General features: G+C 44.7%; 1 protein-coding gene across 7 annotated transcripts in view; it reads left to right on the top strand.

Moving 5' to 3' along the window:
* Positions 1–432: 432 nt before the first annotated feature.
* The window catches only part of SORBS1 (sorbin and SH3 domain containing 1), a 269503-nt gene continuing 243717 nt past the window's right edge, over positions 433–26218 (top strand). For 2 of the 7 annotated variants that reach the window (XM_073685634.1, XM_073685629.1), the window contains exon 1: positions 433–629. The gene's annotated coding sequence lies outside the window, so the exon portion shown is untranslated. The remainder of the gene's footprint in view (positions 630–26218) is intronic. The other 5 variants (XM_073685631.1, XM_073685630.1, XM_073685635.1 and 2 more) reach the window with 3 other exon arrangements.

Below are 26218 nucleotides of genomic sequence, written 5' to 3'. Positions count from 1 at the left end.
TTTTGAATCCCAGACGAGGGCTTCAATTCATCTGTAAACAAAGACTCTCCGGAAAAAGACCGCCCCCTTTCTACCTGAAGCGCTTTGTCTTGGAAACTTGGTGGTTCCATCAGTGTCTTAAAGACACTGCGTGCACATACCTTAATGCCATTGATGGATACAACGTTTCCTAAACAAGAAATGATCTTGTTGTTTCAAATATTTATCCTTGTGTCTCTGGGATGAAAAATATTGCTGTGTTGATTAAATGCTATAAATAAAAAAGCACATTTTATGATTTTGCCCTTGCATGGCTTCTACCTTTTAGGTCCAAAGTACGAAAGCTCTAGTGTCAGCAGAGTTACTGGAGGTTACAGTCTAGAGTCCAGAAAACAACTTTCTTTTTTCCTATTCTACATCCATCAGGAATCCCAGTAAGTTTTTTCCAGCCTGTATTCTAATGAAGGGGCTGTGCTTGGAGATCTGGGAGGGCTGGAATCTCAGTATGGTTTGTGTGTCAGGCTGTTTGTCTGTGTTTAAATGAACAAATGCCTGGCTGTGCCATAGTAAGGGACTACACCGAGCTGATATCCTGCTAGGGATCCTATTACAACCTCTGGATTTGTAAATGCGCTCCTGGAAAGGATAAAGTAAGTGCCCTGGCTTGTAGTTATGTCTTTCATTTGCTTGGACTAAGTTTGTTTCTGGTTGGTCCCTGTGTATTGCTGCTGTACAAAGTGTTCACTTCTTTACAAAGTTCAGGATCTAGTTTCTCAGCCTGTCAATTGCTGCTTTACATATGTTGCAAAAACATGTGGTATCCATTGTGGACTTCTGACTTTTGGGATCATTCATTGCTGCACTAACTTGCATGTGGTTGTTGTACTGTGAATAGAAACTTGTCATGGACGGTATACATTTATATGTTGTTTTATACACGCCTGTATTTTAGTGTGTATGTTATGTATTCTCTTGTTGGAAATGTTCGAGTTTGCAGTCCATCTGGTTGGAGTATTTTTTTTTTTTTACATGATGTTGTATGCTAAAAGGAAAACCAGCATAAGGGTCAGGGTGTCCAAAAAATACAAAAACCTAATGGGTTCAAAATTTAGACTTCTCAGTGCTTGGGAATATATAAAAAAATATATAGGGTGGAAAAAAATGTTTGCATGTATAATGTTTTTTTTTTTTTTTTTTGCGGGATCGAGAAATCTGAAATGTCTGTATTTATTTTCCACTATGCATCTACAATGGCTGAGGTTAATGCTCTCTCACTGACTTTTACGTCTGAACCATGAGACATTTACTAAACTCAGCAAATAGCCCAAATCCCCATAGATCCTTTGGAAAGCTGCCTAAAAATCTATGGAGCTGTCATTTGCTGTTTGTTTTCTCCTTTAACGTAGAAAATGCAAGCTTTACCCCAAAAAATAATAAACAGACGATAAACACGATCCCTCTGGCCAAATGTACACGTCTCATTGAGGCAATAGAGGTTAATAATTAGCTGTCAGGTATTAATGTAGTGTTGGCAATAGGGGGAAAAAGAGCAGACATTCATAACAATGTACCTTTGTTTAAACAATGAGGTTTAACGCCCCGAAGGACAATTATGGAAATTGTATTTATTGGAACGCGGACAGATCTCTTCTGTAGTTTGGAAAGTTGGGATATACTTGGAATGAAATGGAAGAGCTGTGTTCTCTCAGAGTATTAGAGCAGGTCTTAACTACTGGAGCTGAGGGACTCACACTTTTTTTTTTTTTTGTTGGAAAAATAGTCCAAGTTTAGAAACTTTTCCATAAAAAGTACTGCAGATCTCAGAACCTTATTAGGCAGAGAGCCGGGAATGCAATGCTGTAACCCAAGAACATGTGTAGATGAATGACGCATGGAGGAGGATTACACGTTCATTACATAGGATCAGACATTGCGTTACAGTGTGTCATTCTGTTTTATAATGAAGATTAAAGGAAAACTCTGTATTTTCTTCTCTTTGAGATTCTTTAAGTTTCCCTAGCATTGTAGTGCTACATGGTAGTTAATTTCCTAGCAGCAGAGGATGTGACCCATGGATGTCAACACCAGTTCTGCTAAGTGCACATCGACTCTCACATACCGGTGATGTCCTTCTTATGACCCACCACCACTTCTATAACCCTCTGTGAGGGAGAAGACACCACACCGCAAACTGGTTGTGGATGGGACACCAAGCAATTGGGGGTTAGAGGACTTGTTAATTTTTTGTCCAGCTGCAGGATGGAAAAATCTGCCAAATTGTGAGACACACAATGCTAGAATGATCAATGCAACTTTGGACCAGCCATCTATAATTTTGCTTTTCTATTACATTGCAGCACTGTGGATCTATGAGGTCCTTTAGTAAGAGGGATCCGGGTGTGTCACTACAGTCTAAGGGCTCGTGCACGTGGCCGTATTTTCAATCCGAGTGCTAGCTGACAAAGCATCAGATCGCATTTGGACCAATGTTATTCTATGGGGCTGTGCACGTCATGTCGGTCCGAGGGAAAAATCACTGCATGCCTGATATGGATCCAATATTCGGATCGCACTCCGCCCCGCAAGACATTGAGTCTGTGGAAATCATCGGATTGCACTTGGATGACATTTCAGTGCAGTCTGAATTCCAGAATTGAGAAGATGGAGAATCTGATCATCTGATCTAACCAATCTGATTGATAGAGTTTGATCAGAGTATGATTTGCATAATCGACCTGATTTTTTTCACATGATAGAATATACGGTTATCTGCACCTGCCCTAGCACTGTCCAATCAGTGTTGGCTTTGGCTGACTTTACAGAGACACACCCTATTGTCAATAAATAAATATATGGCAGCATAGTGGTTAACACTGATGCTTTGCAGCGCTGGGATCCTGGGTTCAAATCACACATAGGACAACATCTGCAAGGAGTTTGGTTATCCTGCAGGTTCTTCAGTTTCCTCCCACACTACAAAGACATACTGATAGGGAATTTAGAATGTGAGCCCCAATGGGGACAGTGATGATGATGTCTGTAAAGTGCTGTGGAGTATAAGAGTGCTATATAAGTGAGTAAATACTTTTCAGTATAACTTTTCCCTATAAAACCTTTCTTTCCAAGAGAAAAGGTACAACATATATTGCCCAGTTCATCAAAATGCTTATGATAGAATTCTGGCGTAAAACAACTTGAAATCTAGCAAAATTATTGCCACTTTAGTTGCATAAATAACGCCAGACACGCAGCGTCAAACCCGCAGCAGCTCCTGATCGTGTGCACGCACCCTTGCAGACTCTTCATTAGGATGAGCATGCAAAACTCCAGTCTTAGGCTGAGGTCCCACTAGCGTATGGCATCGGATGCGATATGCTAATGACATTCGGCTCCGGCTCTGCTGCGAGTGTGAGCTGAATGTCATTGCTCTGTGCTCCGATCCTCTCGCACAGAAAGGATCGCAGCACAGCTGCGGAGGGGACAGAGTAAGTAATTTCTCCATCTCCTCTGTTGCTGGCATCAGTAGGTATCGCACTGCACTCGGGTGATATCCCGAGTGCAGTGCGATGTTTTACACGCACCCATAGGCTTATATGAGTGCGGCAATCCAAATGCAGCATGCAATCGCAGCATGCTGCGATATTATAATTTTTTTTTTTTTTTTTTTTACAGCCCGATCGCAATCCGATCGGCGCTGGGAAAAAAAAAACACCACTGAGCACACCGTCACAGGATTAAACTTTTTATCGGATTGCATTTGTCCAATTTAATCACAAATGAGAGCGAGCCCTTAAAGGGAATCTGACAGCAGCACGATGTAGGGCACAGACCCTGATTCCATCAAATTCAGTTGCTGGTCTGCTTGCTGTAATTTTGTAAAATCCCTGTTTTTTTCTGCTGCTGATCTTTGTATAACCCCGCCCACATCACTGATTGGCAGCTTTCTGCCCATATGCAGTATACACAAAAAGCTACCAATCAATGGTGGGGGTGCGGTTATACAAAGCTCATGAATATGGAGGACTACCTGACAGCAGATTTACTAGTCCTCTAGTGATAATCTCCTGCTGATCAAACTATTTTATCCAAACTACGGCAAGCAATCAGTAAGTGACACATCACTGGAATCAGGGTCTCTGCCTCTATATTACGCTGCTCCCAGATTAAGTGGCAAATACCTTGTGACAGATTTCCTTTAATGAATGGGGCCCATAGTTCTAAGGAAATATGATCTAGAGATTTTTCTTATCAGGAATACAAGTATTTGCCAAAATAAAGCAGTTAGGAGAGCGGACAGGTCCTCTAATCTTTTCCTACACTACTATATTTTAGTACCGCGCACTAAGCAACAAGTGTGATGCAAAGCGCTTTCACAAATCTGTCAAGTGCAATGTTATCTGCTAGTGGAACAGTATTGTGTACTGGGAGCCCAACCACATATTAACCAGGTCCAGAATATTCTAGCATGGAAGGTGTGAGAGGAACATGATTAGTCTATTGCTGATGACAGCAATGATTTTGCGTCTATCATTAGCGCCCTAAGCTAGAATTCTCTTCAAATATCAGAACATTTGTCTGTATAAAATTAGAAAACATGGCTGCTTTCCTTTAGAAAAAGTTCCATGGGCTGTGTCTGATGCTGCAGCTTTTTCTGTTGCCAAAAAGAGGTAGCTCATCTCCACTGACGTGATTGATGCTGATCTGCAACACACAATGCAACCTGTGGACTGATGTGGCACTCTTTGTGGAAGAAAGCTCTGCAGCCTATCAATTTCTGGTATATATTTTTCACTGCTTGTGTGATCTGTCCTGAAAACTGCATTATATCTCCATGCAATGCTCTGCAGCCTATCAATTTCTGGTATATCTTTTCTCACTCCTCTAGCTTTTTTATTCCATGATACTTAAAGGTCATCACACTTACTTTAAGAGTTTATGATCCATGCCGAGTTTACTAGTCTGTTTTTTTTTTTTTTTTTTTTCCCTGCACTTTATGGTCTCCTGTTGTCTTTTAAGCTAGTGATTGATTGTTAATGAGTTAAATCTGTGCAGATCTAAGCAGATACGTCCCTATATATTGAGACTTAGTTAAGGGGAGGCATTTATGCATATAGCATTTATGCATACTTTATCGAAGTGCCATAATTTAGCAAAGTGCCCTGGCAGTTAGAAAATGGCAGTTGGACAGGGCAGGAGACAGGTAAGACATGCAAGACAAACCAACCAACTTGCTTCCAGGTCATCTTTTTGGCAAACAGTATTCACCATTTGTATCTGTGCCATTTATACTCTGGTTGCTACAATCATCCACATTCACCGTTCTCCCACAAATGCGGCACACTTCATCCATATTAATCCCTCACTCCTCTCTTCTCCTATGTACAGTTGTCATGCTCTCTTCACAATGTTATACCACGCAGATCCATTCATTCCCACCATACAACGCAGGAAACGCTCTCACAAATCACTCAATCATCTGCTCACTCTCTGTATCTTCCTTCTATTAGTCGCAGGTGATATTTCTCCCAACCCAGGACCCTCCAGTAATAATAACACTAACTCTTTCCCTGTTACATTCAGAAACCCTGCTAATCTCATTAATATTCCCTGCATATCTTCTGTCTCATTCAACTGTGCCCTTTGGAATGCACGCTCAGCTTGTAATAAACTCTCTTACATCCATGACTTTTTCCTCTCTAATTCCCTCAACCTTCTGGCTCTCACTGAAACCTGGATCCAGCAGTCGGACACCACCGCCGCTGCAGCTCTCTCCTATGGTGGCCTACATTTCTCTCATACCCCGCGACCTGACAACAGATCAGGTGGAGGTGTTGGTCTGCTTCTTTCAACAAAATGTACTTTTCAGGTTATCCCCCCTGTACCCTCCCTTATCTTCCCATCCTTTGAGGCCCACACAGTCAGACTCTACCGGCCCTTCTCCCTGCGAGTGGCGGTTGTCTATCGCCCCCCAGGTCCCCCCCGTCAATTCCTGGATCACTTTGCTGCCTGGCTTACAAATTTTCTATCCTGCGACATCCCCACGATAATCATGGGAGACTTTAACATCCCAATTGGCGATCCTCTTTCCCCATCTGCCACGCATCTTTTATCATTAACCTCCTCCTTCGGCCTCTCACAGCTTGCTAATTCTCCTACACATGAGGACGGGAACACATTGGACCTGATCTTCTCCCGGCTTTGCTCAGTACATGACTTTACTAACTCTCCCCTTCCACTCTCTGACCATAATCTTCTTTCATTCTCTGTCAAGAACTGTGACTCTACTCAAGACACTCCCACCGTCCACACTTATAGAAATTTACGCGCCATTAACACCCAGAAATTTATAAAAAGGTTGCAATCATCATTGGCCCCAATCTCCTCCCTCTCATGTCCCGAATCTGCATTGAAGCATTATAACAAAATAATGCTATGCGCCCTGGATGAAGCCGCACCTCCTACACAAAGAACAATTCGGCATAGACGGCGACAACCCTGGCACACGCCTCAAACACGTCTTCTCCAGAGGTACTCCAGGTGCGCTGAACGGCTGTGGAGAAAATCAAATCTGCCCGAAGATTTCCTCCACTATAAATTTATGCTGAAAACATATAACTCTGCCCTTCACCTCTCCAAACAAACCTACTTTAACAACCTCATCATCTCACTTTCCAATAATCCTAAACGACTCTTTGACACGTTTCATTCTCTCCTCAATCAAACAGCACAGGCCCCGACCACCGACCTCAGCGCTGACGATCTGGCTAACTATTTCAAAGAAAAAATTGACCATATCCGACAGGAAATTTTCTCCCAATCCCCAAATGTTATGCATGCTCCCCCCCGCCACATTGTATCTTGCTCATTTTCTGACTTCGAACCAGTCACGGAAGATGAAGTGATCAGGCTCCTTGCATCTTCTCGCCCTACCACCTGCACCAGCGACCCTATTCCCTCACATCTCCTTCAGTCCCTTGCTCCAGCTGTCACCTCTCACCTAACTAAAATTTTCAACCTTTCCCTCTCATCTGGTATCTTTCCCTCTTCTTTTAAACACGCCAGCATACAACCATTACTTAAAAAACCATCCCTCGACCAGAACTGCACGGCCAACTATAGACCTGTTTCCAATCTTCCCTTTATCTCTAAACTCCTGGAATGCCTGGTCCACTCCCGTCTAATCCGCTATCTCTCAGACAACTCTCTTCTTGACCCTTTACAATCTGGTTTCCGCTCTTTACATTCTACTGAAACTGCCCTCACTAAAGTCTCTAATGATCTACTAACAGCTAAATCTAATGGTCACTACTCCCTGCTGATTCTCCTGGATCTCTCTGCAGCATTTGACACTGTGGATCACCAGCTCCTCCTCACTATGCTCCGCACTATTGGCCTCAAGGACACGGTTCTCTCCTGGTTCTCCTCTTATCTCTCTGACCGCTCCTTCTCTGTGTCTTTTGCCGGCTCCTCCTCCTCCCTACTTCCTCTTACTGTCGGGGTTCCTCAAGGATCAGTCCTAGGCCCCCTTCTTTTCTCCTTATACACCGCTCCTATTGGACAAACAATCAGTAGATTCGGTTTTCAGTACCATCTCTATGCTGATGACACCCAATTATACACCTCTGCTCCGGACATCACCCCTGCATTACTACAAAAGACCAGTGATTGTCTTTCTGCTGTGTCTAACATTATGTCCTCCCTCTACCTAAAACTGAATCTGTCAAAAACTGAACTACTCGTCTTTACTCCCTCCATTAATCTACCTGTGCCCGATATTGCCATCTCCGTTTGTGGCTCAACCATTACTCCCCAGCTACAAGCCCGCTGTCTTGGGGTCATTTTTGATTCAGATCTTTCTTTCACTCCTCACATCAAATCACTCGCTCGTTCATGTCATCTACACCTCAAAAACATCTCAAGAATCAGGACTTTTCTCACCTTTGACTCGGCAAAAACTCTTACTGTCGCTCTTATTCATTCTCGTCTTGACTATTGCAACGCTCTACTAATCGGTCTCCCTCTTACTAAACTCTCCCCTCTCCAATCCGTCCTGAACGCAGCAGCCAGGATCATATTCCTCGCCAACCGCTACTCAGATGCCTTTTCCCTGTGCCAGTCATTGCATTGGTTGCCCATCCAATATAGAGTTCGTTTTAAACTTATCACGCTTACCCACAAAGCGCTCCATGCTTCAGTACCCCCCTACATCTCCTCCCTTGTCTCAGTCTACCACCCTACACGTGCCCTCCGTTCTGCAAATGACTTGAAACTAAAATCCTCCATAATCCGAACTTCCCACTCCCGTCTCCAAGATTTCTCGCGTGCTGCGCCAATTCTCTGGAATGCACTACCCAGGACAGTTCGATTAATTCCCAATACCCACAGTTTCAAGCGAACCCTAAAAACACATTTCTTTAGACTGGCGTATCACCTAAACACACTCTGTCCATCCCAGCTTTCCCCCATATTAAAATCTTCTTCAACTTCGGGTTCAAACCAACCATGCACATAAAAGCCTCTGTCAGGACTGCACACATACTGGCTGGCGACCAGTCCATGTATTATTATTTATCCTATTCAGTATATCAAGGCTGCATTATACAATATATGTACTTTTTACCTTTTGTGTCTCCCCCACTTCCTCATAGACTGTAAGCTCGCGAGCAGGGCCCTCACTCCGTTCGATATGAGATATGCTTATTCTGTATTGTCTGTATAAGTCCCCCCTAAAATTTGTAAAGTGCTGCGGAATATGTTGGCGCTATAAAAATAAACTATTATTATTATTATTATAAAGCTGTCATATATTTTCAATCCAAGAAATGCATTTAGGGTATGTGCACAATGTTCCACCTGGAATCCGCTTGAAAGAGCATCGAAAAACAGCTGAAAAAAGTGAGCATAATGCACAGCAATGTAAAAACGACAATGCTGTGCAAATGTTCTGTCTTTTGTCACTTCTTTTATCTGCTTCAGGCTTTGGAAGCTGTGAAGTGGGTAAAAGAAATAGCATAATCATTGTTTGCCCTATAGTGGAGCGTACAAAGAAAAGACGCTGCCTGCAGAACCCCTGCAAAACCAGCGGCAAAGCTGTCAGCGAAGCTGGGAAACGACTGCCAGCGAAAAGCTCCAGAAGAGTTTTCCAATCCTATTAGGTCACGTTCAGTATTTAGTCAGTGTTTTACCTCAGTATTAGTAAGCCAAAACCAGGAGAGGAACAATCAGAGGAAAAGTATAATAGAAACAAGTCACCAATTCTGCATTTATCACCCACTCCTGGTATTGGCTTATACATACTGAGGTAAAAAACTGAACGTGTGAACGTGGCCTTACTGTATAACAAAAAAATCAGTTGGCTCATAGACTATTAGTAAGATAGCTGATTTTCAGTTACTCAGGTGTCCACCTTAAATAAATAAATTTAAGCAGGCATTTTTTTTCTTCTTTACAGAATGACAGCCATGTAAGGTGACCCAACATAGGAAAGTGCACCAGACTATGCTTTCCTGTACAATGCGGACATAAATGTATTCCAAAGTGTAATGATAGTGTATGAAGGCTGTTTAAAGGGAGCCTGGCGGCTAATACGTGCTGCCTGTGTGTATCAGGCACTGACTGTATGATCTCAGCCAGGTACGCTGAGGCGATCAGAGTAAAGCATGAAGTAAAAGCAGACTTCTCCCCGCCCTCTCCCCTGGATTGACAGGTCTCTTCCTATACTCGCTTCCAGGGCGGAGAGAAGCCGCTGGGGACACGCCTGTCTGACTAGTGTCCCGGCAGCTTGTAAAGTATGTTTTCTTTCTGAAATGCCACAGCGTTTGAGTTAAACATGCCTGACTGACTTCATACATGCTGCCGATCCGTGGTTGCTGGCTGTATCAGCTGTTAGGTTTCCTTTAACAGAAGCTAAGACCTAATTCAGACGTCAGTGATTTTTAATGTACGCAAAAAAAACAATCGAGTTTCATCGGTGTTTGGTTAGTGTGTCAGTTTTTACCATTAGTGTTTCACTTTTGTGTTTTCATTGGCTGTAAGCCATAATCATCAACATTAACAGAAATAAACACTTGAAATAGATCACTCTGTGTGTAATCACTCTATATAATATAGGAGTTTCACTTTTTGCATTGAAGAACTGAAATAAATTAACTTTTTGATGATATTCTAATTTAGTGAGATGCAGCTGTACGCAGATTTAATAACAATAAAATCTTCATAGAAGGGCTTCTTTCATCTTGGATGGCACTGTGTGCAGTCAGTTATTTTCCTGAGCCCGTAGTCTTGTACGATTAACTATGATCCATGACTCTGATCAAAACGAACATCTGTTTTTGTTTTTTTTTTCTTTTTTACACAAAGTCCAGAAAAATAATCATGAACCGCTCCTTTAATTATAATGGGTACATGTTCTATCCATGAAAAACGCATAAAATGTACGTGAAAATCAGACCTGTGAATGAGGCCTAAGACAGTGTCTCCATACACCGCAGCAGTGTTGGGCCAATATGACTGAATAATAGAGGAACTTTCTGATGTAAATAGCAGTCTACGATCAGATCTCTGCAGGCCCGGGCTTTGTATCTTGTGGTTTTCATCCAGGCATATAGTTGATCTCGCGTGAAGACTCTCAGGATAGATTTTGTCGTCCTCCCACCTGGTGAGCTGTCTTGTCTGATCTGCTAATGCCACTTGCTCCCCAACCATGTGCACGTGTCCTGCGCCTATCAATGACTGCGCAGCATCTGGTATCAGAGTAATAGGGAGTTAACAAGATTTACATGGTATGAATAGCAGATCATGTATGGCAGCAGGTCATCTAGTGATTTCATTTCTTGTCATGAGAATTTATTAAATCTGTCTTTTACATGTTGGATTCTCCTTTCCATCACAAGATTGTCATATGTCTGTGATACTTCACAGAAAACAGTAGTTCACTTACTTTTCACATTTTATGCATGACAGCTGTTTGCAATTGCAATAGTGTCCTAAGAAGTATTAACAGAAAGCAGGCAACACATTTTCATTAAAAATATGGACAATATTTCGTTTGCATGAATGGAGTTTGCCAGGTTCAAAATATCGGTGACCTATCCAATAGAAGATCTGATAGGCGGGGGTTCAACTTTAGGCACCCATTCTGATCCACGGAGCCCGGAAATCACTGCTGCCTCTTTTCTCTGTTTACCTGCAGACCTTCTACAGAGTAGCAGCTATTCTGGATTTTGCAGCGTTATTTCACTGACGTATACCCAGCACAGCCCCTACTAGGTGAGCAGCATGCAGATAAAGAGAGCAGATGATGCTTCAGGGCTCAAGCGCTGTCAGATATTGATGGCCTAGGCTTATGATACTCTGAACCTGGAAAGCCCCTGAAAGGCTGTGTGCCCACGTAGCATTTTTCAAGCGTATATGCTGCGGAATTTCCGCAGCGTAAACGCTTGAAAAACGCATGTATATCCGCACCCCATGTTCCCCAATGGGATTCCGCAAGTTCTATGCACATGCTGCGGATTTTTCCGCAGCGTTTATGCCGCGTTCAAAAATCCGCAGCATGTCATTTAATTTTGCGTTTCCGCAAGCGGAATTGCCTTTGTCCAATGCATAAAAAACGCAAGGCAATTCCGCATGTGGAAAACGCGTGATAAACGCGCGAAAAATGCGCGATAAACGCGTGCGGAATTCCGCATGCGTTTTTCCGGGAGAGGACTTGCATTTATGCAGCAGAAATTTTCTGCTGCATAAATGCAACGTGGGCACATAGCCTAAGGGCTTGTTCAGATGTAATGGATTTTTCAATTGGATTTTCTGGTGCAAAAACTGCAGCAGAATAAAGTACCACAAAATTGGATGACATTTTTCTAATCTCACCCATAAATTGCTTTTATTTTAAGGCTGAAAACTGACATGTTTTGGGGATTTTTTTTCTAATCTGCAGCCTGTCAGTTTCATTGGAGTATTTATCTTGTCTTTTTCTGGATTTGCTCTATTGACACAATTGGGGTGGGTTAAATCTGCAGTAAAAATGCAATACTACTGCATTTCACTCACAGATTTTGCTGCAGAGCTGCAGATATTGATTGCCTCCTAAGTAACCACTCTAGCCAATCAGAGGTTCTAGTAGTCACACTTCTAGAGAAATCAGCAACAAGATCAGTACAATCAGGACTCCCAGTAATCACATAACATGTAAGTTATAACCTAGTAGCAAGTGTTCAGTTACCCTGCAGCACCAACACAGAACAAATTTGTAGAACCAATATGTTGTCCATGTAAAGAACAGATGTGATAGGTGCTTCAGAGGAAGAGATGTTAGACTCCCTTTGCTAAGGGCCACCAACAGTGGAGTTCATAATTTATTAAAGAAGCACTCCTCCTCCCATCAAAGTTTTTATCCTCTTACTATATTGCAGTCATGATATATAACACTGTGTACGTACAATTGCTAATTTTACCCTTCTACCCAGCAAAGTCTTCTCTTTTCTCTGCTCTATGTAGAAATAGGAAGTCTCTTCTTTCTGACTCGCCCCCAGAGCCTTGGGGTACTCGGCAGCCGGGCCTCTGGATGCCGGTGGGGGATATCACGGTGGCTGGCCCGGTCCGTGGCTCAGGGCGGTCACCAAAAAGGGGAATTTTGTTTATATGGGGTTTTTGGGATAGTGTTCGTGACGCCACCTGTGGAATGCGGCTAAAGGGAGCCGCCGCTGCGGAGCAGTCCTCTGAGGCTGATGTTACTGCAGCAGGGATGGTGTGGCTCTCCACAGGAAGAGCTAGCTCCAGGGCAGTGTAGGTGTTGTTGGCTGCGCTGGGCGTTGTAGTGCCGGGAGGCAAGAGGGCGCAGATAAAAGAATGGACGGAAGCAGTACGGTGCAGTCATCCGAGTCTTTACTCACAGTTCTTATGACAGTTCCACTGGTGCACTGTACGGGTGCCAGCCTCCCACGTCGCACTGCGTTCACCAGGCAGGGGTTCAGCTCTTCCTCAGGCAGATTAGGAGCACCTGACGGAACCCCACTTTCTTGTGTTCTTAGCTAGACCGTCTTCACGCTGGGTCTTTCTCCCTCCTGCCCTGCGCTTCCCCACTCTCAATCCCGCTCGGGTGCTCTGAGGTCCCTCCTGTCTTACTGGAGTTCCCAGACCTGCTTGACCCTCACGGAGATTAGAATAAGGCAACTGGACTATATAAGCCAGAAGCCTCCGGTTTTCCCAGCTGAGACTTGGAGTAACACGGCTGGTCCAGGGGCCGGTCCCCTTCTTGCGGCCTACGATCCCTCTGTCTTCTGACAGATTTGGGGCGTACGGGTGCTATCTCGCACTCGCCGTACCCCCTGGGATCCCTTCTTTAGATCGGAGCCAACTCCTCTGCTCCTCTCCTGGGCCTCTAGGACTGGGCCCTACTTATGGAGCAGAGCTCCTAAAGAGACTCTGCTCCCTGACTGACTTCTCCCACTTACTAACCTGCCACCCTAAGATGGCTTCCCATTATATACCTCCTTCTATGGTGCTCTGCTAAACTGCTTCCTCCACCCACACCCACTACTGGTTCCCCCTACCTTTAGGTTCCCCCCACTCCAGCCAGGGACAGGGCTCAGCAGGAAAACACATTGCATCTTGCCCTTCCAGCCGGCCTAGAGTCGTGTAGTGTTGGATGCAGGTGTTGGGGTTCTGGGCAGCACTCCCTCCTTACCTGAGAGAAGGAGATACCACACCTCTGGGTGAGGTGCAGTACCTCTGTGGCGACTGAACCCTCAGGGGCGCCACATTTCCTCTCCCAAGCCGGGGACTTTTGCAGTGATTTTTGACTCATACAGGGAAAATTAACCTCCTGTTTCTACATAGAGCTTAAAAGTATTCTGCTGGTCAGTTTTAAATCATGTGATATCATAGACCTAATGGAAAAGAGAGGAATTAGCTGGGTAGAAAGGCAAAATGAGCAATTGTAAGTACATAGTGCTATATAATATGATGACTGCAATATATTAAGAGGATATAGTCCTGCTTCACTCACTTCCACATTGCGAGGGGAGAGGAGCAGTTGGGAGTCATCGTGTCTACTGATACTTGCCAGGATGCTTATCCATTTAATTCTATGACTTGGACAGGTGTGCGATACCTCACTCACCTCTCGATGCAGAAGTGAGCAAAGCAGGACTAACTCTTTAAGTTTCACATTCCTAGTGTCTTTGATTCTAAAATACTACTTTACTTTACAGGTTTTTGCCCTTATAAGATACAACAGCAATCAATAAAATAACATGGTTGTCAGTTTTTACATCAGCCTTAATATTTTATATGGGTAGTATAACCTTGCCAAACCCAATAGCGGCTATCCTTGGTTACATATGTTTTCATGGTAAGAGATGAAGGTGACAGAATACTTTCCACTCGTTGCACTTCCCAGGGAAAAATCACAGTTTTGGGCTGTGTGCCCACGATGCGTTTTTTGGTGCGGATTTGCAGCGCGGAAATGCTCCAGAAACGCATTGCATACCTTACTTATCCCATGACTTCCTATGACTTTCTGCAAGTTCTGTGCAAATGGGCAGGATTTTTTCTGCGCGGATTTTACTTGCCGAAAAAATCCGGTCATGACCAATTCTTGTGCGTTTCTGCATGCGGATTTGCCTATACAATGCATTGGAAAAACGCATGGCAAATCCGCATGCAAAAATGCATCAAAAAATCAGAAACGCATGCATTTTTCTGCCAAGGAAATGCAGAAATGCTCAGGAAAATTTCTGCTTCATTTCTGCATCTTGGGCACTAAGCCTCACACCTAATGGTTGCCATGTGGATCCAATGTAAGGATATAAATGTAGGAGGTACACAGACGTCTGTTACAAGTCAACCTACTAGATGCTTCCTTTTTACAAGCAAAATGGAGGCATGTGGTCAGACCAAGTTTTTATGGACGTTAACATTTTTTATTTTATTACAGCTTTGCAAACACTGACGAATGCAAGTCACGAGACTGGAGATACTTAGCAAAAGCACCACAGTCAGATACATGCATCTTCACTGCTCTTCTCTATTTGGTTGCTATGTTTTTTTTAAATGAGTAAGGGGCCTTACCTGTGAACATAGGTATATAAGTGTAATATATAAAGGCATACTATTTTTTTTTCTATGCTGAAGGAGGCGGAATGTAGCACGTACTTGACCCGAGTTCAGATAAAACGTGTACTAGTGCAAACCTAAAAAAGCCACTCCTAAAGAATGTGTGTATATATCAAACAGGCAAAGCGGCCATGAGGAAAGATTAGATTACATTTGTGGTTCTCACATACCATCATTACAGGGTATTAGACAAGCCAAAACTTCCAAATACGGGTTCAGATATTGTTGTGGCCATTGATAGAGCCATGTCACTCACACACTCTTTTCTACACTAGTTTAGGAAACAGAATGACATAATAGTATATAACTGTTGGCTGAGATAGGAATAACTACAACAGACCACAAAGTAATGATGGAAGAGCTAAGGCGCTGCTCACATCTGCATTAGTGGCTTCAGTGCTATGGCTGATCTGGTCGCGTTACGGTTTTCGTTTACTACAAAACTACTACCACAGATGTAAAGTGAGTCACGAGGGGCTATTCCTCAAAGAAAGTTATATCATATCAATGTGACTCACACTGGTCTTTATATTAAAGGCTCCCCGACTCCCCAGCAATGGTTTAACCCTGTAGGCCCTGATCATATTTCCCTGCACAGTGATGCTCCCAGTCACTTGCAGCATGGGGAACCTTAACATGGTACCATCCTAGTGGAGCAATATGCCATCTATCTCTGGGATGAGGAAACCCTCTTTATAATAACTTTTGTACTCCTTTTTGCAATGTATGGGTACTATTGAAGTGGTGCTTTTAAAGAGGTTGTCTACTACTTTATCATTGATGACCTATCCTTAGGATAGGTCATCAATGTCTGATCGGTCGGGGTCCGGCACCCCCTTCGATCAGCTGTTCTTGGTGGCCGCCGGATGGAAATGCTCCATTGCGGAACTGCTCTGGCTTCTGACAGTGGTCGCGGCTGGGTACTGCACTTTCGCCTCCCATTCAAATCAATAGAAGGCGGCTGTGTAGTACCCAGCTGTGACCACTAACAGAAGACTGAGCAGCTCCGCAATTGAGCATTTCCAGCCACCATCACCGAGAGCAGGTGATCAGCGGGGGTGCTGAGTGTCTGATCCCAACCAATCAGACATTGATGACCTTTCCTAAGAATAGGTCATCAATGATAAAGTAGTGGAAAACCTCTTTAAGGTAATATGGTCAGCAAAGGCCCCATATACAAGAGCTGTTGACCGAATAATCAACTCCCCTATGCACAGTAGCTGAATGCTTCTATGTTCTTAGCCTAAGCTGCTGCCAGTGGAGTCACTATGTGCCGACCACATTTCTGCCCACTGTCAGGTGCATACACTCAGGAGGTACTGTATGTGTCCCACAGTGGCCACAATTGGGATAGAGACCTAAGCATCCATCCACCATAGAGACGCATTGTAATAAAGAAAAAAAGTATACTGCATGGTATAAATTCATTCCTTGATCGTGGATAGTATAAAGATGTTAATTGCTACTAATTGAGTTGTGCACACATAATAGGGGCTGTGCCCTCATTAGGTTACAGTGTGCACCCTACCAGTATGATTGCCTGCAATAACTACAGTAATCATATTTTCCATCAATGACTAAGGCTTGTGTACAAATTAACTCTAATTTAAGTTAATTTTCATGTTTGATTTATTGTATAATGTAAAAATCATTGTCTATAAATAGTCAGAGTTTTCTGTCTGTGTGACCGCAATGAAATCTATTAGAAAGCTGATTTTTACTTCTGAAAATACTACTCCACCAAATGAAGTCTATTGTGCATCTCGCCACTGCAAATTCACCTAGATCTGAATGACTTGGTGCCAACAGAAGCATAAAAGGATCATGAGACAATCGACCGTTGCATTTTCTCAATGAACCACAATAAATAGAGTTGATATTTGACTAATCCGTGACCTTGTTTATCTTGTTCTTAGCTGCTGATTTCTGTATATTTCATGATGCTTGCCCGGAAGTTGTGTAAGTTAATTAAAGCACCTCCTTGTTCTAGGGTTAAAGCTCTGAAAGCTCTGATCAGTGTAGACATATTTGCAGGATTTACTCCCTGTGTCAGCCAGTTATGAGCTCCAGCACCTGGATCCAGTAAGTAGCTGACCATATATTAAAGAAATTATCACCTATCCACAGAATAGGCAATAAGTCATTATATGGTGGGGGTGTGATCACAATCATTAGAATGGAGGTCCAATATCCCTGATTTCTTCTTCCAGCCAGAAGACTCTGTCTTAAGTCAGTAACATAAATATAGAATGTAGGATGTATGTTTGACCTGTGCTCTAATCAACTCCTTCGGGTCGGGATCAGTAGGAGCTCTGGTGGTAGGACCCTCTCAGATTTAGCAATGATCACCTATCCAGTGGAAGGGCTATATTATGTAATAAGTGTAAAGTCTCTTTTAGGGTTTCTGATGACTGTTTTCTGAACAACTTGAAATCATCAGTCAGATTTTAATTTTTTTAGTTTATTTTTTTAAATCCCCCTTTTCACCTTTCTAAGGCCAAGTTCCCGCGATGAATATTTGGTGCATTATTGATCCTGTAGTATTTCTTCCTCAGTTAATTTAGGTAATTTGTGTTTATGTATTGCATTTTTATTAGTTTTTTTTTTTTTTCTTTTTACATACACTTTTAAAATGTATGTGCAGTTATCATATTTTTGGCATCTCATTTAAGTCTATGGGGAAAATCAGCAATATAACACATATTTACCGCAAGTGAAATTGATATGCTGATGTCAAAATTGCACCGCAGGTCAATTTCCATAGAGTAAAAATTCGACACATGGGCATAAGCTTTACATAAATCTCACCCGCTTTGCAAGAACTGTAACACACTGCACTTTTTTTTCTGCTCCTGAAAATAGAATCTCCCTAAAGCCTCATTCAGACGCCTGATTTTTCCACGTTAGGAAAAACGGACCGACTATCTTTTTTTTTTTTCTTTTTTTTTTTGATTAGGCTTTGATCAGAGTGAGGTCTGAGTGTCATCACATTTCCTCTTACGTGGAGAAACAGAAAACAAATAGTTTCTCCACTTGCTCCTTTCTGACAGTCCATGAAAATCGGACCACACTTGGATGGCATCAGAGTGTGGTCTATTTTTTTTTCGGCAATCGCATTGCCGATTTTGATCCGATCCTTAGATCAAAATGTCTCGGTGATTTTCTGGCCGCAAAAATTTCCGGACATGTGAATGGCCCCATAAACTATCAATGGTACGAATGCTATTCATGAAAAACAAAACACTTGATGCGCCCCGAGGGCCGTGGGGTACTCGGTGCCGGGCCTATAGATGCTGGGGAAAGGGATATGTCACAGTGGCGGCGGCCCGGTCCGTGGCCCAGGGCAGTCAACAAAAAGGGGAAAGGAAAATATATTTATATGGGATTTGTAGTTATTAGGAAGTGTTCGTGACGCCACCTGTGGTTTCTGGTAATAGGTACCAGCGCTGCTTCAGACCTCTGGGGCGGTTGATAGGGCAGCTGGGATGTTTCTGCTCCCCACAGGTGGAGCGGGCCTCAGGGCAGTGTAGTGTAGATGATGGTGATGCTGGGGCTTGTGGTGCAGGAGAGATGGCGCAGTGGAAATAACTGACAGAGGCAGGGGAGTGCAGTCATCCGAGTTTACTCACAGTTCTGTTCAAGTTCCTCAGGTACACTGTACAGGTGTTAGCCTCCCGCGTCGCGCTGCGTCTACCAGACAAGGGGTTCAGCACTTTCTCAGATATATCAGGAGCGCTTGACGGAACCCCACTTTCTTTATGTTCCTTACTAGACAGACTTCCCGCGCTGGGTCTTCTCCCTCCTGCCCTGCGCTTCCCCACACACAGTCCCGATCGGGTGCTCTGAAGTCCCTCTGGGCAACCTGGAGTTCCTGGACCTACTTGATGCCCTTCACGGTGATTAGGGTGAGACTGTGGCAACTGCACCATGGAAGTGCCGAAGCCTCCGGTTTTCCAGCCAAGACCTGGAGTAACACGGCTGGTCCAGGGACCGGTTCCCTTCTTGCGGCCTGATCCCTCTGACACTTGGCAGATTCGGGCATACGGGTGCTGTCCTGCGCTCTCCGTACCCCCTGGGATCCCTTATGTTACCGGAGCCTTTCTCCTCTGCTCCCCCCCTGGGCCTCTCTTACTAGGCCCCAATTGTGGAGCAGAGCTCCTGAAGAGACTCTGCTCTCCTCCACACTCAACTCCACTCTCCTACTGTCTGACCTGCCACCCTAAGATGGCTTCCCTTTATATACCTCCTATTACGGTGCTCCCCTACTCTGCTTCCTCCACCCACACCCACTACTGGTTCCCCCTATCTTTGGTTCCCCCCACTCCAGCCAGGGACAGGGCTCAGCAGGAGACACAGTGCATCTTGCCCTTCCCGCCGGCCTGGAGCAGTGTAGTGTTGAATGCGGGTGTTGGGGTTCCTGGCAGCACTCCCTCCTTACCTGAGCGAAGGAGACACAACACCTCTGGGTGAGGTGCAGTACCTCTGTGGCGACTGAACCCTCAGGGGCGCCACATACTTGTATGTGAAAATCGTATGTCTGAATGAGGCCTTATACTCATTGTGTGAACATCAGCTTAAGCAATAGCTGCAGTGTTGCTATGATTTTATCTCAGACTGTGTCACACTTCAGTGAAATTCACTTTACCTTAATCCTCCTCTGCTTTAGGCAATTTCTGATATAGGTATGAAAAGCTAAAAACCTATAACCATGTGAGTGTTGCAGCAGGAAGATCATGATGGTCCAATTGGTATCCGAGCCATTGATGACCCCAGTAACGGGGCCAAAGTTGCTGCACTTATATTAACCATGTGTAGGTTATGTTGCTGTGAGTAGCATTTTTGTTTCTTATATGAACTATGTGACCTATGTATAATGGCTCTTGCTGTAATTTGCATTGTAGTATTTTCCTAGAAAACCTTTTCTTTACATAGACCCAATGACCTAGAGCAGGAAATGAATTGGTTTGGTCCCACTCCTGCCGTGCATGTACTGGGGACAGTGATGTCATGTCTTTTTTTGTTCTCTTTCCCACATGTTTCTAACATCCTGAAGGTTTCTTTTAAGTTTTTGTGTTTAGAGGAAAAGGGTGATATTGTTATTATTTCACACTGAGTTTGTATTAGTGCCGGGTCCATACTGAACACAATAGCATGAGACCCCTTACCAGTATGAGACCCTCAAGCAATTTTAGACTGTAACACTGGTCAAGGAAAACAGACGGGTAATTATTAAGAGGAAATCCTTTCCAAGATAAAAGCCTGTAACTAGTCGTGGTACGTTCACTGGGAAGAATTGAGGAAGCTTTGATGTGTACATTGGAGGAAAGTTAGACTGGTGCACGATGGGCTTCTTGATTGATCCAGGAATCTCCGGATCTTTGCACTGGTATACAAAAAACTGTCCGTTGTTCCATTGTACAATATCGGTGTGTGGTGAAATCCAGCAGTATTTCATAAGATTCTGTATGTAGGATTTTTGGAGAACCACATGTAGGCCTCAATTCATCAATGTGTGCTGAAGTTAAATCCGCCAAATTCATTAAAATGTGTGCTCCTTTTTAATGAATTTTGAGCATCATTTAGCTACTGTGCCCAACCGCAAGAAAGGTATGTCAGTCGGAGACTTGAGCACATTTGTCATAATGCCCGTTTTGTGGCTTAATTTATGATGAACTTGTTGGGTGCACTTGGCTACACCCTCTCCCCTAGACAAGAAAACTGCAAAAGTCGCATAATTTTTGCTCAACTACAAGTTGTGCAAAAAAATGTTGCGACATTTCAAGCAGTGAACTGGCATAAACTGCTTGATGAATCAGCCCCATAGGCTTTCGGTTTAGAAAAGAACGTTTGTTCTTGAGGAGGCCACAAGTGGACGTAGAGTTTTATTGACCAGGCAATGCTCGCTATGTATGCAAATCAGCTGTCTTCCAGAAGAAAAAATAATGTCTGTTTAAGGCCACGCTCACATGTTCTGCATTTTTCACCCACTTCTGGTTTTGGCTTAAAAATACTGATGTAAAATACTGAAGTGATGCACAGGTTTCTATTATACTTTTCCTCTGATTGTTCCACTCCTCCTCATTTTGGCTTACACATACTGATGTAAATTACTGACATAGTAAACTAGTGATGAGCGAGCACTAAAATGCTCGGATGCTCGGGTCAAGCACATTGGAATACTCGGGTGCTCGACCCGAGCAACGAACCCAATGTAAGTCTATGGGAAACTCAAGCATTTTTCAGGCATCTCCCCCGGCAGTCTGCAGAGGGCCTAAAAATTGCCCAAATCGATGGAAACAGTGCTCAAATGACATGGGAACAGCATGGGGAAAACCCCTGGAAGCATTTCTGACTCACAGGTCACTTCTGTAAATAACATTGTCAGAGGTATTACGCCACTTTTACGGACTCACAATAAAACATACCAAAACTAAACCAAAATGGAATTTCCTGGGAAATATGTTAAGAAACATCCTTTCCAGGGTAATGACTTGTATATAAAGCAAAATAAATAACCAAAATCAAAAATGCTCCTCCACACCTTGGGCTATGTTCACACGTAAAGTTTTTGATGCGTTTTTTCACTTTTGCATTGCTTTCAACCGTGACACATGCATTCACCAGGAAATGTCATTTTAATATTTTACAACCTTATCTGGCCATGTGGTGTGTGAGATATCATCAGACACATCGTGTTTCATTTATGAAGGAGGGACTCTGAGTCACGAAGCCTGTTTTTATAGGGCCATCAGGCGGCCTTTACTATTCTTAAAGGGCCAGCAGTCGGCCCTCCCTATTCTTAGAGAGCCATCATCCGGCTATGTTTTATTCCCATTACTAAAGAGTGGCTCTCCTATACTGTTATTGCATATGCAGTGAGTGCCAGGGCTGCCCAAAATTTGGACGCACCCCAATACCACTTTGTAAATTTGGATGCACCCCAATACCCCTTTGAAGAGACTTGGAGAAGGGCCTCCTGAAAACAATGTTCCCATTATTAGGAAGTGGGTCTCCCATTGTTTGCCCATGCAGTGAATGTAAGGGTTGCCAAAAATTTGGAGGCACTCCAATGCCCCTTGGAAGAGACGTAGAGGGCCTCATAAAAAAATATTCCCATTATTAAGAAGTGGGTCTCCCATAGTGGTGGCCTATGCAGTGAATACAAGGGCTGCCAAAAATTTGGAGGCACTCCAATGCACCTTGGAAGAGACATGGAGGAGGGCCTCCATAAAAAAATGTTCCCATTAGAAAGGAGCGGGCCTCCTATACTTGTAATGCCCATGCACTAAGTGTATGGGCTGACAAACATTTACCCCTGGGGGTATACATGAACATACTGTATTAAAAAATTTTTTACGGGCATCATAAACACCCTTTAAAAAATTTATGTGGGTGTTGCATCATGGATCACGGTGACCCTGGTGATATGGTGGTGGAGAAGGAGGAGGACAAGAGCAAATAGTCAAAATCAGAAAGCGTATACCCATGTCTGAGTGTGAAAAGGTGCATGGGAAACACCTCCCAAGAAAAGACACTGGATTTGAGTTTGTTATACTGCTATCATTCGGTGATGTTGAGAAGTCTGGCCCAATCCAGCCCTTGTTCATTTTTATAAGAGTCAGCCTGTCAGCATTTTCAGTTGAAAGGCGGATGGGCTTATCAGTTATAATTCCAACAGCGGCACTAAAAACCGCTCTGATAAAACGCTGGTGGCAGGGCAGGCCTGGACCTCCAAGGTATAGAGAGCCAGTTCATTACACGTATCCAGCTTGGATACCCAATAATTATAAGGCACAGAGGAACCACTGAGGATGTTGGTACGGTCGGCAAGGTACTCCCTCAGCATCTTCCCAAACTTTGCACTCCTTGTGAGAGTACCCCGCGCCTCAGAGCCTGTGCGATGGGAGGGGCTGAGAAAACTCTCCCAGAACTTTGACAGTGTTCCCCTGCCTCTGCTGGATTGAAGTTGTGTCTCTCTCGCCTGTACTCCTTGGTTGTCCAACGAAGTGTGCCCTCTGCCACCAGCGTTTTCAGATGGTAATTTTTTCAATAGTTCCACAACAAGGGCCTTCTGGTACAGCCCCATTTTTGTAGACCTGTCCGCCTCAGGAATAAGAGATATAAAGTTCTCCTTGTAGCGTGGGTCTAGAAATGTCACCAACCAGTAATGACTGTCACCCAAAATTTTGAGAACGCGAGGGTCATGGGAAAAGCAGTGTAACATAAACTCAGCCATGCTTGCCAGACTACTAACAGGCAAGACTTCCGTGTCCTCACCAAGAGGGTGACTGACCATGCTCTCCTCCTCCGACTCCTCCTCCTCTCCTCTGTCCTCTGGCCATCCACGCTGAACAGACTGTATGACAGCTGTGCAGGTAGTACCATCTACAGCGCATGAAACTAGCTCCTGTCCTTCCTACTCCTCCTCCTCTTCCTCATTGTCACCCAATCCATGTTGGGATGAGATGAGGCTTGGCTGTGTGTAATCACCCTGTATGGTTACTTGCTCCATCTCATCGTGCTCCGCCTGCAATGCATCCTCTTTGATTGTGAGCAGAGCGCGTTTCAGAAGACAGAGAAGCGAGATGGTGACGCTAAATATGGCGTCATCGCCGCTCACCATCTTGGTGGAGTCCTCAAAGTTTTGGAGGATGGTACATATGTCTGACATCCATGTCCACTCCTGAGGTCTTATGTGTGGAGTCTGAACTGAATACCGACGGCCTTGTTGATGCTGGTACTCAACAACTGCCTTCTTTTGCTCACAAATCCTTCCCAACATCTGCAGTGTAGAGTTCCAACGCGTGGGGACATCACACACCAGTCTGTGAGCCGGAAGCTGCAAACGCTGCTGAAACACGGCAAGTGTGGCAGAAGCTGTAGGTGACTTTCTAAAATGGGCACACAGGCGGCTTACTTTAACAAGCAGATCTGGCAGCTCCGGGTAGGATTTGAGAAACCACTGAACCACGAGGTTAAGCACATGGGCCAGGCATGGTACGTGTGTGAGCTCGCCTCAGCCGCCACCAGTTTCCGGCCATTGTCACACACGACCATGCCGGCTGTAGGTTCAGCGGTGTGAGCCTCAGATCTGCCTGCTCTTTCAGAGCTGTCCACAACTCTTCAGCATCGTGTGGTTTGTCACCTAAGCATATTAGCTTCAGCACAGCCTGTTGCCGCTTGGCCGAGGCAGTGCTGCAGTGCTTCCAGATTGTGACTTATGTGGTCATTTCAGAAATGGAGGCTGAAGAGGAGGAGGAGGCTGAGGAGGATGAAGTGCAGGAGCTGTAGACCGTGGGGGCAACCCTGATTGACCTAGGGCCCGCAATCCTTGGCATCGGGAGGACGTGTTCCATTCCAAGGTCCGACTGGGTCCCGGCTTCCACTATGTTAACCCAGTGTGCCGTCAGCGAGATGTACCGTCCCTGCCCACAAGCACTTGTCCACGTGTCCGTGGTTAGGTGGACTTTCCCCGTAACTGTGTTGTTGAGGGCACGGCTAATGTTTTGGGACACTTGCTTGTGTAATGCGGGGACGGCACACCGGGAGAAATAGTGGCGGCTGGGGACCGAGTACCGAGGGACGGCCGCCGCCATCAGGTTGCGGAATGGTTCCGTCTCCACGAGCCTAAAAGGCAACATTTCGAGCGCAAGCAGTCGTGAAATGTGAGAATTTAGTAGTGTGGCCTGTGGGGCGTTGGCTGCATATTTGCGCTTGCATTCCAAGGACTGGGGTATGGACAACTGAATGCTGCGCTGGGACAAGGACATGGACGTGCTTTCTGATGCTGCTACTTGAGAGTGCGCAACGACAGTTGCAGAGGAGGAGGCATCTTCGCATGCACAACAGCGGAAGAAGCAATGGTGCCACCTGCAGACACTGTTCCTGGACCCTGGGGTTCGGCCCACAAAGTCGGGTGCTTTGCTGCCATGTGCCTGATCATGCTGGTGGTGGTCAGGCTGGTCGTTTTGCCACACCTGCTGATGATGGCTGGCAGGTGGTGCAAATGGTCTTTTTGGGGTTATTGGCAGAGTCTTTAAAAACACCCAGACTAGGAAAGACCTAATAGTTGTACTGGCAACTTCCTTCGTGTTGGTGCTACGGGGAACGGTTGCCTTCCTTCTGTCTGCGGCCACCACACTGCTTCTTCTTGCCTGTTGGGGTGCTCTGCCTCCCTCCCCCTATGTGCTGCTCTCCTCGTTCTGCATGTCCTCCTGCCAGGTTGGGTCAGTCACTATATCATCCACCACCTCATCTTCCACTTCCGCACCCTGGTCCTCCTCCTGACTTTCTGGCAGTTGTGTCTCATCATCGTCCACCTCTTGTGACACTTTCCCACCGTCTCCTTCATGTGACCGTGGCTGCTCAAATATTTGGGCATCGCTACACGCGATCTCCTCTTGCCCCGCTTCAAGTGGACCAGGCGAGAGGCCCGAATCTATAAATGGAAAAGTGAATAGCTCTTCAGAGTGTCCAAGTGTGGGATCAGTTGTCTCCAGGGACTCTGCATGGTGGGAGGAAGGAGGATCAGGGTGAGGGATATGCGGTCCAGACTCACGGCTACTGAGACTTGACTGTGTGGAAGACAGGGTGGTGGTGGCGGCTAAGTGATTGGAAGCATTATCCGCTATCCAACCAACAACCTTTTGACGCTGCTCTGGGTTCAGTTGTGGTGTGCTGCGGTTCCCTAGGAATTGGGACAGGAAGGTCAGGCGAGAAGATGTGGGTGTTTGTTGTGGCACAATTTCAGGATGCCCACAGCCTTGTCCTCGTCTTCTGCGTGCACCATTACCATCCCGTCCAGTTCCCTATCCCTTGCCACTTGCCTTGCCATTTTAAATGGAGGACAGTATCTTCCACGCTCACTACAAATGATTGAGTTTGGAGCGAACTTATATGTGATCCCTGTGACGGAGAAAACAGAGTTTTAAATACCTGGCCTGTAGGTAAGTAGTTTGAACAGCAAACTGGTGTCAATTGCTTCACTGACACACTGAAAGAAATTTTTAATGGAGGCCAAAAATGGCAGCATTTTCTGAAAACGTATATGTGATTCATGTGAAAGAGAAAGCACAGTTTTAAATAGCTAGATTACTAGTGCTGTAATATGGAAAGGACCTGGCTG

This window comes from Phyllobates terribilis, unplaced genomic scaffold, assembly GCF_046119375.1.
Source record: "Phyllobates terribilis strain yellow unplaced genomic scaffold, ASM4611937v1 Scaffold_5__5_contigs__length_657084704, whole genome shotgun sequence".
Classification (NCBI taxonomy): Eukaryota; Metazoa; Chordata; class Amphibia; order Anura; family Dendrobatidae; genus Phyllobates; species Phyllobates terribilis.
The sequence above is the reverse complement of the archived record's forward strand: the minus strand, read 5'-3'. Positions and strand labels throughout refer to the sequence as shown.